Here is a 17,902-nt window from a genome sequence, read left to right as displayed (position 1 = left end):
CATTTAGAAAAATACTCCAGATGGACTGGGAGCGGAAACAGGACATTTGGGGTTCCCCAGAGGACAGTCTCTGCCTCTGGCCTGAAAGTCTGGTGGTTGGAGGAAAACCCTAGGGTTCATCTGATACTTCAGTACAAACTCTCCTGAGTGGCAGGACTCCTGGAAGGAAGGCATCCAGTAGACTCCACTTAAGCTCCTCCACCACTGGCCGGCAGAGTTGGACCACTCTGATTTGGGCAAGTATCTAAAATTTCTTATTTACATGGCAAGGGGGCTATTTCTCCCGGTCCCCCTCCCCTTTCCTAGAGCCTGGCACATTCATAAGCAAGGACACCGGGGCCTTTGACAATGCAACTCAAGGCAAGGACAAACGAGGGCTCAGAATACTGAACACTCAAGAGACGTGCTATGAGGAAGTCAGTCTTAGCAATTTGAACAATCCCACAGATACTCCACCCTAAGGCCAGATAACAGTGAGTATGCCTCACCTCCCTCCAGAGGATTAAAAGCCCCTTCCTCCTTCCCCTGGCCCCAACCAGCAGCACGCCTTAATGAAACTGAATGGCAGGTGACCTCAAGAGGAAGAAGAGGCAGGGCCTTCAGTGGGGAGAACAAAGGAGTTCAAGGAGGAAGGGACCAGGTAAGGAAGAGAAGAGGAGAGAAAAGACCCAGGAGGAGAATTAGGTGCACCAAGGAGAGAGGAGGCAATGCAGAGCAGCCCCAGAGTCCAGAAGAGGGCTGGGAAATGCATTGAATTCTGCTCATTCCTCAGGGGACTCAAGCCCTACTCCCTGGGGACCACTGTGCAGGGGCGAGGTTCTGGGCCTGCCTTCCAGACCCCACAAATGTGCTTGAGAAAGATTTCTGTGAACTGAACTCTACCATCCCTCCCTGTCAGGATTCAGGGTGGAGGACAGAGGCCACATTTGGGATGGGGCCAAATCCACCTCCATGGAACTTCCCCATATTTGTAATTTTGTAGATAACAGAGCCAGAAGGGCACTTCAAGGTCATCTGAGCCAATGCCTTTGTTTTACACTCGAGGACCCTGAGGCCCCATAGGTGTGGGGCAGGGCATAGAGACTGCACACTCTAGGGCAACATAAGAGGTTGCCAGGTGACCTCTAAGTCTGCTCTGGCCCATCCCTCTGTGATCTTAGGGACTTGCTCAAGGCAGCCCACAGAGCTCCTCAGGCTGGAGGTACCACCTGTACCCAGCTCAGACCACTGCCCCATGGAGCAGCCCACAATGAACCTCCTCCCTGTTCCACATGCCCGCCCGCCCTTCAAACTTTCTAAGACAGCACCACTAAACACTGAATCACAGCTCCATGATGTATGTCCTGTCCACCCCTCTATCCAGCTCAGCATCTGGCATACACTAGGCATCAATCACTATTTGTTTAAACAGATGAATTTTTATCCACGACCATTATACCCAGGGACCTTGCAGAATCCCCAGATTTGCAATTGCTGCTGTAACAGATGCTGCCCCTACTTAGAAATAATTCCCCTACTTAGAAAGATGGTCATGTAGTGATGGGGAGAATGACAACAGTCTGGAGATTGAACCAGGCCCCTCAGCAGCCGAGTGACTTGGTTTTGCACACAAAGGTGCACAGAGATCCCAATTCATGCAGCAGCAAAAGTATAATTGGCTCCCATCATGGACTTAATACTAAATCCTGCAGTGCCAAGGCTCTAATGGGTTATATCTTTCCTCAGTTTCCCCTGCTCCAGGTTAACCCCTCTCAACCACACCTCATGCTCTACAGCCTGTCCCTGCCTTGGCCCTTATCAATGGGAAAGGCCCTGCCAGCACAGCTTTTTTTTTTTTTTTTTTTTTGAGACAGGGTCCAGCTCTGCAGCCCAGGCTACAGTGCAGTGGCGCAATCTCCGCTCACTGCAGCCTCAACTTCCCAGGCTCAAGCTATCTTCCCACCTCAGCCTTCTGAATAGCTGGGACTACAGCCACACACCACTGCACCTGGTTAATTTTTGCATTTTTAGTAGAAATGGGGTTTCATCATGTTGCCATGTTGCCTATGTTGAACTCCTGGGTTCAAGCGAACCACCCACCTCAGCCTCCCAAAGTGCTGAGTTTACAGGCGTGAGCCACTGCACCCGGCATCTCAGCACAGCTTCTTATGGCTTTCCTGTGGCCTCTTCTCTCACCGTACCACCCTAAGTTCACTGTTGGCCACAGCTACAAGTCTCCAACCTTTCTCTCTAATTGCTCTCAAGCCAGTTCTTGCTTGTGCAGTCGATCTTTTCACCCAAAAGTCATTTATTCACATTTATTCATTTATTCACAAACAACATATGGTTGAGCACCTACCATATTTCAGGCCCTGTGCTGAGAGTTAGAAATTTACCTGAGAACCTGACTGGGCACGGAGGCTCACGTCTGTAATCACAGCACTTTGGGAGACTGAGGTGGGCAGATCACCTGAGGTCAGGAGTTCAAGGCTATCCTGGCCAACATGGTGAAACACCGTCTCTACTAAAAATACAAAAATTAACTGGGTGTGATGGCAGTCTCTTGTAGTCCCAACTACTCAGGAGGCTGAGGCAGGAGAATTGCTTGAACCCAGGAGGCAGCAGTTGCAGTGAGCCGAGATCACGCCACTGCACTCCAGCCTGGGCAACACAGGGAAACTTTGTCTCAAAAAAAAAAAAAAAAAAAAAAAACAGAAATTTACCTGAGATCAAGCCCCAGCCACTGAACTAAGAGACCTTAGAGTCTATTGGGGAAACAGATATTAAACAAGTCTTTAATTGTAATTACGATTGGGAGAGAAAAGTATAAGACACAAAAGAAGGCTAACCTAGTTTATCCCCTAATTTATTCTCTAACACTCCAGAACACTCCAGCCTCAGGGCTTTGGCACTCGCTGTGTCCTCTTCCTGGCATGCTCCTCCCCAGATACCCTCCTAGCTTGCTCCCCATCTTCTTCTGGCCTTCCTCCACCTTCTCTGGCTGCGCCAAACCAAAACTGCAACCCCGAGACCAACCCTCCTTTGCCACTCTTCTCCCCTTCCCTGCTTTCTTTCTACTTGGCATCTATCGCTTCCTCATACACTGTGTATTCTACTCACTCATTCTGTTTGCCAGCTTTCCTGCACTAGAATGTGAGATCCAAGAGGGCAGAGATTTTGTCTGTTTTGCTCACCTCTGTATTCTCTGCACTTCAGAACGGTGCCTGGCAGCCAGTAGGTGCTCAGTACATACTAGTTGAATGAATGAATCCCCATTCAGTTTCATCTTGGTGATTTCCTGCCAATCTCTGGAGATCCTTCTGATTCTCAATTCTCTTCTTTGAAACAATAGTCATCCCCTGCAACCTGCCCACCCATTCATTTGGGAAATGTGGTTTCATTACTCTATGTGCACATGAGTATGTGTTATTGAGCATCTACTATTGGCTGAACAATCAGCTAAGTGATACAGGAGATACACAATGCATAAGCCGCCTCCCCAACCTGAAGGAGTGTCCAGTCTCATGGAAGATACACACATGAGCACAGAAACCAAGAGGAGGAAGGAGCTGCGAGGTTCTGTCCTGGTTGCAAGTTGGCATGTTGGTGTGGTGGGGGGAGTTCCTATTTCTCCAGCGACCCGGTCTTGAAGAAAAGCAAGGACAAGGCCCCGTGGCGTGCTCTTCTTAGAAACCCTCCCTCTGTTTGGGAATCTACCCAGCTGTACTTTTCTCCAGATCCCACTTTTGCCATCTTGCCTTCAAGAACATCAGAAAATTTGTCAAATGTCTCATTGAATCCCAGAGAGCCTCTGTCGGACCTACAATAACTATGAAGATCACATTGTCACCAGGTGTTGTGGCTCACACCTGTAATCCCAGCACTTTGGGAGGCCAAGGCGGGTGGATCGCTTGAGCTCAGGAGTTCAAGACCAGCCTGGGCAACATGGCAAAACCCCATCTCTACAAAACATACAAAAATCAGCCAGGCGTGGTGGTGCACACCTGTGGTTCCAGCTACTAAGGAGATAGAGGTGGAAGGATGTCTTAGCCCAGGAGGCGACAGTTGCAGTGAGCCAAGATCATGACACTCCACTCCAGTCTGGGCCACAGAGCTAGACCCTGTCAAAAAAAACAAAGATAACAATACTGAATGGGCAAAAACTGGAAGCATTCCCTTTGAAAACCAGCACAAGACAAGGATGCCCTCTCTCACCACTCCTATTCAACATAGTATTGGAAGTTCTGGCCAGGGCAATCAGGCAAGAGAAAGAAATAAAGGGTATTCAATTAGGAAAAGAGGAAGTCAAATTGTCTCTGTTTGCAGATGACATGATCGTATATTTAGAAAACCCCATCATCTCAACCCAAAATCTCCTTAAACTGATAAGCACCTTCAGCAAAGTCTCAGGATACAAAATCAATGTGCAAAAATCACAAGCATTCCTATACACCAAGAACAGATAAACAGCCAAATCATGAGTAAATTCTCATTCACAATTGCTACGAAGAGAATAAAATACCTAGGAATCCAGCTTACAAGGGATGTGAAGGACCTCTTCAAGGAGAACTACAAATCACACTGCTCAAGGAAATAAGAGAGGACACAAACAAATGGAAAAACATTCCATGCTCATGGATAGGAAGAATCAATATCATGAAAATGGCCACACTGCCCAAGGTAATTTATAGATTCAATGCTATCCCCATCAAGCTACCACTGACTTTCTTCACAGAATTGGGGAAAAAAAACTACTTTAAATTTCAGATGAAACCAAAAAAGAGCCTGCATAGCCAAGACAATCCTAAGCGAAAAGAACAAAGCTGGACGCATCATGCTACCTGACTTCAACCTATACTACAAGGGTACAGTAACCAAAACAGCATGGTACTGGTACCAAAACAGATACATAGACCAATGGAACAGAACAGAGGTCTCAGAAATAACACCATACATCTAAAACCATCTGATTTTTGACAAACCTGACAAAAACAAGCAATGCGAAAAGGATTCCCTATTTAATAAATGGTGCTGGGAAAACTGGCTAGCCATATATAGAAAGCTGAAACTGGATCCCTTCCTTACGCCTTACACAAAAATTAACTCAAGATGGATTAGAGACTTAAATGTAAGACCTAAAACCATAAAAACCCTAGAAGAAAACCTAGGCAATACCATTCAGGACATAGGCATGGGCAAAGACTTCATGCCTGAAACACCAAAAGCAATGGCAAAGAAAGCCAAAATAGATAAATGGGATCTAATTAAATTAAAGAGCTTCTGCACAGCAAAAAAAACTATCATCAGTGTGAACAGTCTCAGTGTGAACTGAACCTACAGAGTGGGAGAAAATTTTTGCAATGTATCCATCTGACAAAGGGCTAATATCCAGAACCCACAGAGAACTTAAACAAATTTACAGGAAAAAAGCAAACAACCCCATCAAACAGTGGGCAAAGGATATGAACAGACACTTCTCAAAAGAAGACATTTATGCAGCCAATAGACTTATGAAAAAATGCTCATCATCACTGGTCATCAGAGAAATGCAAATCAAAACCACGATGAGATACCATCTCATGCCAGCTAGAATGGTAATCATTAAAAAGTCAGGAAACAACAGATGCTGGAGAGGATGTGGAGAAATGGGAATACTTTTACACTGTTGGTGGGAATGTAAATTAAGTTCAACCATGTGGAAGACAGTGTGGCGATTCCTCAAGGATCTAGAACTAGAAATACCACTTGACCCAGCCATCCCGTTCCTGGGTATATGCCCAAAGGGCAACAAATCATGCTACTATAAAGACACATGCACACGTATGTTTATTGTGGCACTATTCACAATAGCAAAGACTTGGAACCAACCCAAATGTCCATCAATAATAGACTGGATAAAGAAAATGTGGCACATATACACCATGGAATACTGTGCAGCCATTGTAAAAGGATGAGTTCATATCCTTTTGCAGGGACATGGATGAAGCTGGAAACCATCATTCTCAGCAAAATATCACAAGGACAGAAAACCAAACACCACATGTTCTCACTCATAAGTGGGAGTTGAACAATGAGAACACATGGACACAGGCAGAGGAACATCACACACTGGGGCCTGCTGGGGGCTGGGGGGCTAGGGGAGGGATAGCGTTAGGAGAAATACCTGATGTAAATGATGAGGTGATGATGCGTCAAACCATCATGGCACATGTATACCTATGTAACATACCTGCACATTGTGCACTTGTACCCTAAAACTTAAAGTATAATAATAATAATAAATTTTAAAGTTAACATTGTCAGTGAGCTGTTTTATCCAAAGATCAAACAATAAATGGGGACTTTATGACAGGCCCGGTTCTCAGAACTTACATATAATAAGCATTTCGTGTTTACATTTACACTCCAACTTTAAAACATTTAATGCTAACAACCCTATGAAGTAGGTACTTTACATCACCATCTTACAGAAGGGGAAACTTACAGAAAGGGACATGAAGAGAACAATAATGGTAAATGGCAGAGCCAGGATTTGGACACATGCTGCAGGCTTCAGAGTCTTTGCACTTTACCACCACACTGTGTTCCTCTCAGAGACCCAGGAATGCCACTGTTAAAGGCTACCTTAGCCAACTGAAGCCCAGAGAAGTGGAGCAATGTACCTAAGGTCACACAGCAGATCCCAAACTGAAACTCATCCCTCAACAATCATTCATGCAGCATTTAGTAAGCATCACCAGGTGCCAGGCACCATGGGAGCCCAGGTTCAATGAAGATTAATCAAAGTCTCTGCATTGGAGGAACTTGCAGTCTGGTGAGGGAGAGGAAGGGTTGGGAAACTGGGGAACCTACGTGAAAACCAGTAAGGGCAATAGAGTATTGGAGGCACCATTTCAGAGACTGTGGAAGGCTGCGTTTTTTCTTGAAGCAGAAGCAGCAGGCATTCGTATTCTTGGCATGCTCCAAGAAAAAACAAAAGTCATCTCCTGGGGTCTAGAGCCTCCAGGCACAAAGGGAGCAGAGTGTAGGCTGGGAGGTGAGGATGGAGCTCCGCCTGGGCGAAGGGGAGGCTGGCCCACCCACACGCGTTCAGGTCCCCTGGCTTTCACAGGCCAAGGAAAGGCTTGGCTACTGTCGTGTTGTTTGAGAGGGACTGCACAGAAAAGGCTGCTGTGTCCTGCCCCTGCCTTTGGTCAGCCTCCGCTCCCTCACCATGGACACCCCAGTGACCTCCCTGATCCAGGCACCACGGAAGCTTCTCTCCGTTTTTGGTTTTGCAGCTGAGAAGTGCATGCCGAATTCTAAGCCAGGATATCCTGATTATCCTGAACATCGGTCATTGGCATTCAACCTTTACCATCAAGCTGCATTGACCAAATTCCATAGGTATTATGGCATACTTAAGAGTTTTCTTTAGGCCGGGCGTGGTGGTTCATGCCTGTAATCTCAGCACTTTGGGAGGCCAAGGCAGGTAGATCACAAGGTCAGGAGATCGAGACCATCCTGCCTAACACAGTGAAAACCCATCTCTACTAAAAACACAAAAATTAGCCAGGCGTGGTGGCAGGCGCCTGTAGTCCCAGGTACTTGGGAGGCTGAGGCAGGAGAATGGCATGAACCTGGAAGGCAGAGTGCAGTGAGCCGAGACCACACCACTGCACTCCAGCCTGGGCAACAGAGCAAGACTCCGTCTCAAAAAAAAAAAAAAAAAAAGTTTTCTTTAAATCAAATCTAAATCAGTTCACTTTTTTCTTATCCTGACCCTAAACAATAACAGCCTTGAAATCTTGACTTCTGTGTGCTAATTCTTAATGCTGTAATTCATATTCAAATAAAACATAACTATTAAAATGTATGACACTTGGCTGGGCGCAGTGGCTCACACCTGTAATCCCAACACTTTGGGAGGCCGAGGCGGGTGGATCACCTGAGGTCGGGAGTTCAAGACCAGTCTGACCAACATGGTGAAACTCCACCTCTACTAAAAATACAAAACTAGCCAGGCATGGTGGCGCATGCTTGTAATCCCATCTCCTCGGGAGGCTGAGACAGGAGAATTGCTTGAACCTGGAGATGGAGGTTGCGGTGATCAGAAATCACGCCATTGCAATCCAGCCTGGGTGACAGAGCGAAACTCCATCTCAAAAAAAAAAAAAAAAAAGTAAGACATTTGTCTTTGCGCCACCTGAGTCCATCTTGTGTTTCTTCAGTGGCTTACACAGTACCCTTGAGGAAGGGCTCTAAGTTCCTCCAAAGCCAGGAAGGGCAAAGATGAATGTGGCTATTCTCTGACTTCTAGCACCAATCTTGGCCTGTCGGGCAAGAGAGAAAGAAGGGAGAAGATTACAGAGTGCACCCCTTCTCTACCCCATACCCAGGCAGAGCACACTCTGGCATTCTCTGCCCCTGGTACCCTCCTGCCTGGGAGGTAGCTACCCAGGCTACCCAGGTAGCCCTGCTCCTGTCACTGAACTGGAAGTGAAGGAAAGTGGCACCCACCCAGGCAATGGGTTCACTGCAACAGGGAAAGGGTACCCCACAGGTAAGCCAAGCTGCTGCCTCTGCAGCCTCTCCATGCCCAGGTAGAGAGGCCCTGAAACCCACAAGAAGGGCATTCCTAAGGCAGAGACCTTGGAGAGAAAAGATTAGCAAAACATTGCCTGGGAGTCCAGAACTGAAGTATATGTCTCCAAGTTGAGGGTGGGAGTGAGGGATGATGCCAAACTTTGGAATAATAAGGCCCTTTTACCCATAGTGGCTAATATGATCATGTTCTACAACACACTTTTAAAAATACTATTGGGGGTTGGGCACAGTGGTTCACGCCTGTAATCCCAGCACTTTGGGAGGTCAAAGAGGGCAGATCACTTGAGACCAGGAATTCAAGATCAGCATGGCCAACATGGTGAAACCCCATCTCTACTAAAAACACAAAATTAGCTGGGTGCGGTGGCACATGCCTGTAATCCCAGCTATTCAGGAGGCTAAGGCAGGAGAATCACTCGAACCCCAGAGGTGGAGGTTGCAGTGAGCAGAGATCACACCACTGCACTCCAGCCTGGGCAACAGAGTGAGATTCCCTCTTAAAAAAATAAATAAATAAATAAAAATACTATTGGGAACTCTCTGAGTGCCAATCACTGGGCTGGACCTGTGCAGATCCTTCATCTTCTTTTATCTTCACCACAATCTGAGATGTGGGTATTATTCTTGCTCGCTCTACAGACACAGAAACAAAACAATTGTCCAAGATCTCAAAGAGAGGCCAAGTTAGAATAAAAACCCAGATCTTCTAAACATACACTGCCCCAGTAGTCTTCCCAGGAACACTGTACAGCCTTCATGTAGTACATATGTGTACATGTTTCCTATATAACAAAGAAACCAGAAGTTTCCCTGGTGCTGGGGCTACGGGGAGAGCACAAGGGAGAAGACACCAGCTCCCACTCTGCTGCAACACATAGCACTCTTCTCAGGGATGGGGCAGTGGTGTGTTATTGTTACACAAGGGGCTCTCTGTCGGGGAGGGAAGATAAGTCTCTTCTGTAGTGTTTGCCATTTTCCATGGTGCAAATATTCCATGGCTGATTTCAAGCTACCACCATGATGTCACTGAATGCAGAGCTGGGAAGAGACGCACACAACCAGGTCTCCTGAGTTTGCTCAAGCAGGCCCAGCACACCATGGGCCAGGATGAGGAAAGGGAGACTGTCCCAGGCTGGGAGTCAGGAATACACATCCAGGAACAAACTGCTGGTGCCTGAGACAGGAAGGGGATTGGACAGAGCTTCCAATTCTGGGGGCCCCTGAGAGGAGAATAGGGAAGTGTTCAGACAAGAACTTGAGTTGAGAATCCAGACATGCCCATCCAGGGCTTAGTACCCAGCCATTACCACCCTGACCCAATCAGGTTCAACCAGTTGGGTGCCCTGCCGCTAGCAACAGCTCCTGATTTGGAAAATATTATGAGACCTGTTACTAAGGACAGCCTCCTAACACCCCAGAGGGTGAAGGGCAACTTCCAGGGGAAAGTTATCAAGATTCCTACACCCTGGGGATGTTCAGTGAAAGCTGCAGCAGGAACTCCCGGACCAGGAGACAGAGTAGGGGGTTACATGGACCAGCTCCCTCCCCGTCAACCGTCTCACCAGCCTCTCTCCCGTGGCCATCTGAGTGCTATGCCCTGGGTGTTGGAAGTGAGGTTCTGCCCGTCTTCAAGGAACTTCCATCTGAGAGGAGATCCGTATTTTCAAAACTGCAAGCTACAACCCACTAGTGGATTGTGAAATCAATTGCATGAGTCTTTACCAGCACATGAGTGTGCATCACAGGTAGTAAGGGTAATATTGCACCATGAAATTTTGTTCTGTGTGTGTGTGTGTGCGCATGCAGAACTGTAATATAAAATGAATTTATTATTAGAGATCATTGTTCAAAAACAATTTCAGAAATTCCCTGACAAAGGAAGTCGTCCCCACACCCAAACACACACAAACCCAAGAAAATAAGACCGGGGGGGAGGGGGGAGGGATTGCATTGGGAGTTATACCTGATGTAAATGACGAGTTGATGAGTGCTGACGAGTTGATGGTTGCAGCACACCAACATGGCACAAGTATACATATGTAACAAACCTGCACGTTATGCACATGTACCCTAGAACTCAAAGTATAATAATAAAAAAAAAAAAAGAAAATAAGACCAGAAACAGGAGCAGCGTTAGGTGTCACGACTTGGGAATAGAACATAGAGGGGGAGTCTGGGAAACTTTTCCAAAGGAGAGAAGTAATGAAAAGCAGAGTTGGAAAGGGGAAACTAAGAAACTGACGAATCTCTCCCAATCTATCCTGGAAGGGAGAGGAAATTCTCTTAATATCTAATCCCTAAACCCACTGATGTGCTCTTCTCTGCAGCCCACCCACTCCTCAAAAGGAAAACCCACAGCTCCCTCCTCCAGGTAACCACCTTTCCTGGGTCACGACAGTGACACAGCTGGTCGGGGCTAGGGAGGGTGGAGTGAGCTGGGCTCAGGGGCACAGATGGCAGCATGCTGGGCACAGCCAGGCAGGAGGGCCCAGCGCTGCGGGTGCTGGGGCAACACAGAACCATATCAGATTCATGCCTGCCCTTGGGAAACGTAGACTCTAGTTAAGAAGACCAAAGTAGGCCGGGCGCAGTAGCTCACGCCTGTAATACCAGCACTTTGGGAGGCCAAGGTGAATGGATCACAAGGTTAGGAGTTCGAGACCAGCCTCGAGAGCATGGCGAAAGCCCGTGTCCACTAAAAATACAAAAATTAGCCAGGTGTGGTGGCACGTGCCTGTATTCCCAGCTACTTGGGAGGCTGAGGCAGGAGAATCTCTTGAACTTGGGAGGCGGAGGTTGCAGTGAGCCAAGATCGCACGATTGCACTCCAGCCTGGGTGACAGAGCAAGACTCTGTCTCAAAAAAAAAAAAAAAAAAAAAAGACCAAAGTAACACACGCCTAGAGCAACCCAACAGCAGAAACATCCCACAGGGGCGTAACACTTGCCAGTGCAGAATGGCAGGGCAGTGAGATCTTGCAGATCATCTCGTCCAACATGCTGTTTCACTGCAGAAGAAACAAGCCCAGAGAGGAAGAGCAACAGGCCAAGGACACATAAGAAGGATGGGACTAGAGTCCACTAGGCCAGGACTCATTTCATCTTGCAATATGGACAGCCTGGAACAAACCCTGAGAGTAGGATGGAGACACAGGAAGGGGGACCTCAACATCCCACTTCAGACAAGCTCATTCATACTATTATCCACCCATCAACATTGACTGGGCACTTCTCAGTGCCAAGCACTGTGCTGGGTGCTTCAGATGCAACGAATAATCCCATCTAAGGGAGAGTGGAGTGCACCTGCTGCCCTCCAGGAAAGAACACGGGCTCTGTGACCTCGCTGACTGGCTGCAGCCTCCTTTATCATCAGGAAGCTCTCAGGTCTAACCTCACTCCTTCCTGCTGCAACATCAGCCCAGTTCCCCTTGGCCCCAGAGGCACTGCTTGCTGGCCTGACCTGGCAGGTGGGGAGGGTGCTTGTATGGCCCAGGGCCCTCTCCCAGCTCCTGAGTCAGCCTGATCCATTGTTCCAACGACTCTGCCTGCTAAGGTGGCTTGAAAGCCCAGCGAGCCCTGCCAGCTGAAGCTTGTGGGTGAAGAAGGGGCAGAAAGAGGGAGAACTGAGGAAGGCTGATGTTGGGTGGGGAAGCAGAGCGGGTAGAACAGGCAGGTCTCACCCACTGCCTGGCTTCTTAAAGTCAAAGTTTATAGGATTTTTTTGTTGTTGTTTGTTTGGTTTTTTATTGTTTTGTTTTGTTTTGTTGTTTTTCTGTTGTTGTTTGTTTTGAGATGGAGTTTCGCTCTTGTTGCCCAGGCTAGAAAGCAATGACATGATCTTGGCTCACTGCAACCTCTGCCTCCCGGATCCAAGCCATTCTCCTGCCTCAGCCTCTGGAGTAGCTGGGATTACAGGCATGCGCCACCATGCCTGGCTAATTTTGTATTTTTATTAGAGATGGGGTTTCTCCATGTTGGTCAGGCTGGTCTTGAACTCCAAACCACAGGTGATCCGCCCACCTCAGTCTCCCAAAGTGCTGGGATTACAGGCATGAGCCACCACTCCCGGAAGAAAGTTTGTAGTTTTAAAGATGTAGGGGGGGCTTGGCACAGCGGTTCACACCTGTAATACCAGCACTTTGGGAGGCTGAGGTGGGTGGATCACCTGAGGTCAGGAGTTCAAGACCATCCTAACCAATATGGTGAAACCCCATCTCTACTAAAAATACAAAAAAAATTAGCCAGGCGTGGTGGTGCACGCCCCTAGTCCCAGCTACTCAGGAGGCTGAGGCAGGAGAATCGCCTGAACCCAGGAGGCAGTTTGCAGTGAGCCAAAATCGTACCATGGCACTCCAGCCTGGACAACAGAGTGAGACTCCATCTAAAAAAAAAAAAAAAAAAAAAAGGTGTAGAGGGAGAGGGAGAAGATCCTAAGCCTTGTGGTGCTTCCTTCTCTCTTTTTTTTTTTTTTTTTTTTTTTTTTTGAGACGGAGTCTGGCTCTGTTGCCCAGGCTGGAGTGCAGTGGCCGGATCTCAGCTCACTGCAAGCCCCGCCTCCCGGGTTCACGCCATTCTCCTGCCTCAGCCTCCCGAGTAGCTGGGAGTACAGGCGCCCGCCACCTCGCCCGGCTAATTTTTTTTTTGTATTTTAGTAGAGACGGGGTTTCACCGTGTTAGCCAGGATGTTCTCGATCTCCTGAACTCGTGATTCGCCCGTCTCGGCCTCCCAAAGTGCTGGGATTACAGGCTTGAGCCACCGCGCCCGGCCTCCTTCTCTTTATATAAATAATACTAACTCAGAATTGAAAATGTTAAATCGACAGACAATAAAATAAAATCAGAAAAAAATAAAACTCTTCTAAAATACTGTCACCTAGAAGTAGCCACTATTAACATTTTAGTGTTTAACCTTCCAGGTGTTTCTATATATAAATATCTTTCAATTTATTCAGTCAACACATATTTATTGGACACTTACTATGTGCCAGGCACTATTCTAACAATGGGGATATAGCAGTAAGCAAAACAGATCATTGCTGAGTGCAGTGGCTTATGCCTGTAATCCCAGCACTTTGGGAGGGCAAGACAGGAGGATGGCTTGAGTCCCAGAGTTTGAGGCCAGCCTAAGCAACATAGTGAGACTCTGTCTCTACAAAAAATCAAAAATTAGCTGAGCATGGTGGCACACACCTGTAGTCCCAGTTACTTGGAAGACTGACGTGGGAGTATCGTTTGAGCCTGGGAAGTCAAGGCTGTATTGAGCTATGATTGTACCACTGCACTCCAACCTGGACAGCAGAATAAGACCCTGCCTCTAAAAAAAAACATAAATAAGTAGAAGGGCCAGGAGTGGTGGCACACGCCTGTAATCCCAGCACTTTGGGAGGCCGAGGCAGGCGGATCACGAGGTCAGGAGATTGAGACCATCCTGGCTAACACAGTGAAACCCCATCTCTACTAAAAATGCAAAAAATTAGCAGGCTATGGTGGCACATACCTGTAGTCCCAGCTATTTGGGAGGCTGAGGCAAGAGAATCGGTTGAACCCGGGAGGCAGAGGTTGCAATGAGCTGAGATCATGCCATTGCACTCCAGCCTGGGCAACAGAGCAAGACTCCATCTAAAAAAAAAAAAAGGTAGAAGGAATACATTCTAAAATAATGATAAAATAATGATAAAAAGTAGAGTAAATAGCCGGGCGCGGTGGCTCACGCCTGTAATCCCAGCACTTTGGGAGGCTGAGGCGGGCGGATCACAAGGTCAGGAGATCGAGACCACGGTGAAACCCCGTTTCTACTAAAAATACAAAAAAAATTAGCCGGGCGCAGTGGCGGGTGCCTGTAGTCCCAGCTACTCAGGAGGCTGAGGCAGGAGAATGGCGTGAACCCAGGAGGTGGAGCTTGCAGTGAGCCGAGATTGCGCCACTGCACTCCAGCCTGGGCGACAGAGCGAGACTCTGTCTCAAAAAAAAAAAAAAAAAAAAAAAAAGTAGAGTAAATATACAAGCCAGTAACATAGTCCTTTACTATCATGATCAAGTATTATGTACTGTATGTAATTTCATGTGCTATAGATTGATACAATTGGCAGCACAGTAGGTTTTTTACACCAGCATCTTCACAAACACATGAGTAATGCCATTTGATACATTATGATGACTACGATGTCAATAGGCAAGAGGACTTTTTCTGTTCCATTATAATGTATGGAACCATTGTCATATATGCACCATATTTACAACAGAGACCTCGTTATGCAATGTGTGACCATACTCATGTGTCTGGTATAGCAGTATATTCTACTGCAATAGATGCATCATCCATTTATATTAATATGTATTTCCAGGCCGGGTGTGGTGGCTCACTCCTGTAATCCCAGCACTTTGGGAGGCCGTGGCAGGTGTTTAACTTGAGGTCAGGCGTTCGAGGCCAGCCTGGCCAACATGGTGAAACCCTGTCTCTACTAAAAATACAAAAATTAGCCAGGCATGGTGACAGGTGCCTATAATCCCAGCTACTGGGGAGGCTGAGGCAGGAGAATCACTTGAACCTGGGAGGCGGAGGTTGCAGTGAGCTGAGATCATGCTATTGCACTCCAGCCTGGGTGACAGAGTGAGGCTCCATCTCAAAAAAAAAAACAAAAACAAAAACAAAAAAGCTAGGCACAGTGCCTCACACCTGTAATCCCAACACTTTAGGAAGTTGGGATGGGTGGATCACGATACGAGGTCAGGAGTTCAAGACCAGCCTGACCAACATGGTGAAACCCTGTCTCTAGTAAAAATACAAAAATTAGCCAGGCATGGTGGTGCACGCCTGTAACCCAGCTGAGGCAGGAGAATTGCTTAAACCTGGAAGGCGGAGGTTGCAGTGAGCCGAGATTGTGCCACTGCATTCCAGCCTGGGTGACAGAGTGAGACTCCATCTCAAAAAAAAAAAAAAAATTGCATTTCCCATAAGTGGGATCATATTACACATATGAATTTTAGCAGGCTTTCCCCTCATCTCTATCAATAAACACATCCTTGGATTACTGTGAATGGCTTAGAATATTCTCTTGCACAGATTCTCAGGGGTTTTCACAAGTCCACCGCCTGATTTCTTTCCCAGAGGAGATACGAGCCTTGCTCTAGAAGCACCACCTGATCACAGACCTACACACGCACAGGCACACGATCACGCATACACACACTGGAGTCCATAGGAGCCAGACGGTGCCTCACCAGACAGCGCAGTCTAATCCAGTCCTGCTTCCATACACCTTTCCAGGATTTTCCAGGGCCCAGACCCATTCCCGGTATTCCCTTGCAAGCGGGAGCAGGAGCCAGTTTCTCCCACTCTTGACTCCCCCTGCAGGTGGCCAGGATTCTTGCAATCCAGATACCTGAGAGCCGGGTTGGATGCCTGGAATGGAAGCAAGGGGCAGTTCATGATCTTCCTGGAAACCTCTTCTCTGCCACCACCTCCCTGGTGCCTGATGTGGGGATAGAGTCAGAGGCCGCCAAGTGGAGACTCAGAGCGCTGGTAATTCCCAGGCCTTTTTCTGGACCTTGAGAAGTCCGAGTGGGCCCTGGGCCAACCTGGGAAAATTCACAGTGCATGGATTCTCTGGGAAGCTAACTCTTGGGATCCTGGAGACACCTTGGGCAGAACACAAAAGTGAGGCTGAGAATCAGGGAAGAGGGGCCCTAGGGGCTGATGGTCAAGATCAGATCAGGGGTCCGACTGCATGGGTTCAGACACTGTCTCCACTATGGCCTACCCGTGCAGCCTCAGGCTAGCGACTTAACATCTCTGTGCCTCCCTTCATTTTCCAGCTATCATAAGGGGATAAACTCCATCTCAAAAAAAAAAAAAGGGATACTTATTCCTATTTCCTAGCGCTATTGTGTGTGTTAACCAAGATGACACGTGCAGAGTGCTCAGAACAGTGCTTAGCACAGCAGTGCCCACCTGCCCACTATTTGATTTTATGTTTTTGTTTTGTTTTGTTTTGTTTTGTTTTGAGACAGAGTCTAGCTCTGTCACCCAGGCTGGAGTTCAGTGGCATGATCTCAGCTCACTGCAAGCTCCACCCCCAGGTTCATGCCATTCTCCTGCCTCAGCCTCCCTAGTAGTTGGGACTACAGGCGCCCGCCACCAGGCCTGGCTAATTTTTTGTACTTTTAGTAGAGACAAGGTTTCACCATGTTAGCCAGGATGGTCTCGATCTCCTGACCTCATGATCCATCTGCCTCGGCCTCCCAAAGTGCTGGGATTACAGGCGTGAACCACCGCACCCAGCCTCAATTTTATTATTATTATTATTACTATCTTCTGAGCCCCACTCCCACCAGGCTTGGCCTAATAGAGGCTGACTTGCCTGTGTCTTCTCTTGCTCTCACTGTCATCTGAGGATAACCATCCCTTCTGGCTCCCTGAGATGAGAGGGGAAGAGACAGAGAGAAAGAAAGAAAATGAGTAGGGAAAAGGGTATGCAGGGAGCTTGTAGGATGTGTATAAATAAATGGGGGGGCATGAGTGCAAAGGTGCAGAGATCATCTATGATCATGCAGGGGAGTGTGCACACCAGTAAAATCATAGGGACTATGAAAGTAACACAGTTGGCCGGGCGTGGTGGCTCAAGCCTGTAATCCCAGCACTTTGGGAGGCCGAGACGGGAGGATCACGAGGTCAGGAGATCGAGACCATCCTGGCTAACACGGTGAAACCCCGTCTCTACTAAAAAAAATACCAAAAAAAACTAGCCAGGCGAGGTGGTGGGCATCTGTAGTCCCAGCTACTCGGGAGGCTGAGACAGGAGAATGGGGTAAACCCGGGAGGCGGAGCTTGCAGTGAGCTGAGATCCGGCCACTGCACTCCAGCCTGGGCGACAGAGTGAGACTCCGTCTCAAAAAATAAAAAAATAAATAAATAAAAAGAAAGTAACACAGTTATATGTGAGTGTGCCAGGCATCGGTGTGTGTGGAAGGGTGGGGTGGGAATGTGTACCTTCTGTGGATGGGTATAGTGGACGCTTGCATGTATCAGTGTGTAAGGGTGTGTGAGAGAAAGACAGAAGCTAGGCATGTGAGTGTGTATGGGGGTGTGTTATAAATGTGCAGGTGGGGGTGTGTGAATGTTCACCTTCCCCAACCCCACCCTGAACACACATCTCTTGGGGAGGGGGCTTCATCAGAGACAAAAGCACCCCAGGCTGAGGGGACAGTGTCCCTGGCTCTGGAACAAACAATATTTTTCTCTTTCAAAGCTTTCAGGTTTCCTGAAGAAGAGCTGCTAGCTCAACCAAGCCCAGCCTTAAACCCGCCCCTCTGATCGAAACTCAGGAAGGAAACCAGCA

The sequence above is a fragment of the Macaca nemestrina genome, chromosome 10 (assembly GCF_043159975.1).
Source record: "Macaca nemestrina isolate mMacNem1 chromosome 10, mMacNem.hap1, whole genome shotgun sequence".
Taxonomy (NCBI): Eukaryota; Metazoa; Chordata; class Mammalia; order Primates; family Cercopithecidae; genus Macaca; species Macaca nemestrina.
Note: the sequence above shows the minus strand (reverse complement) of the source record.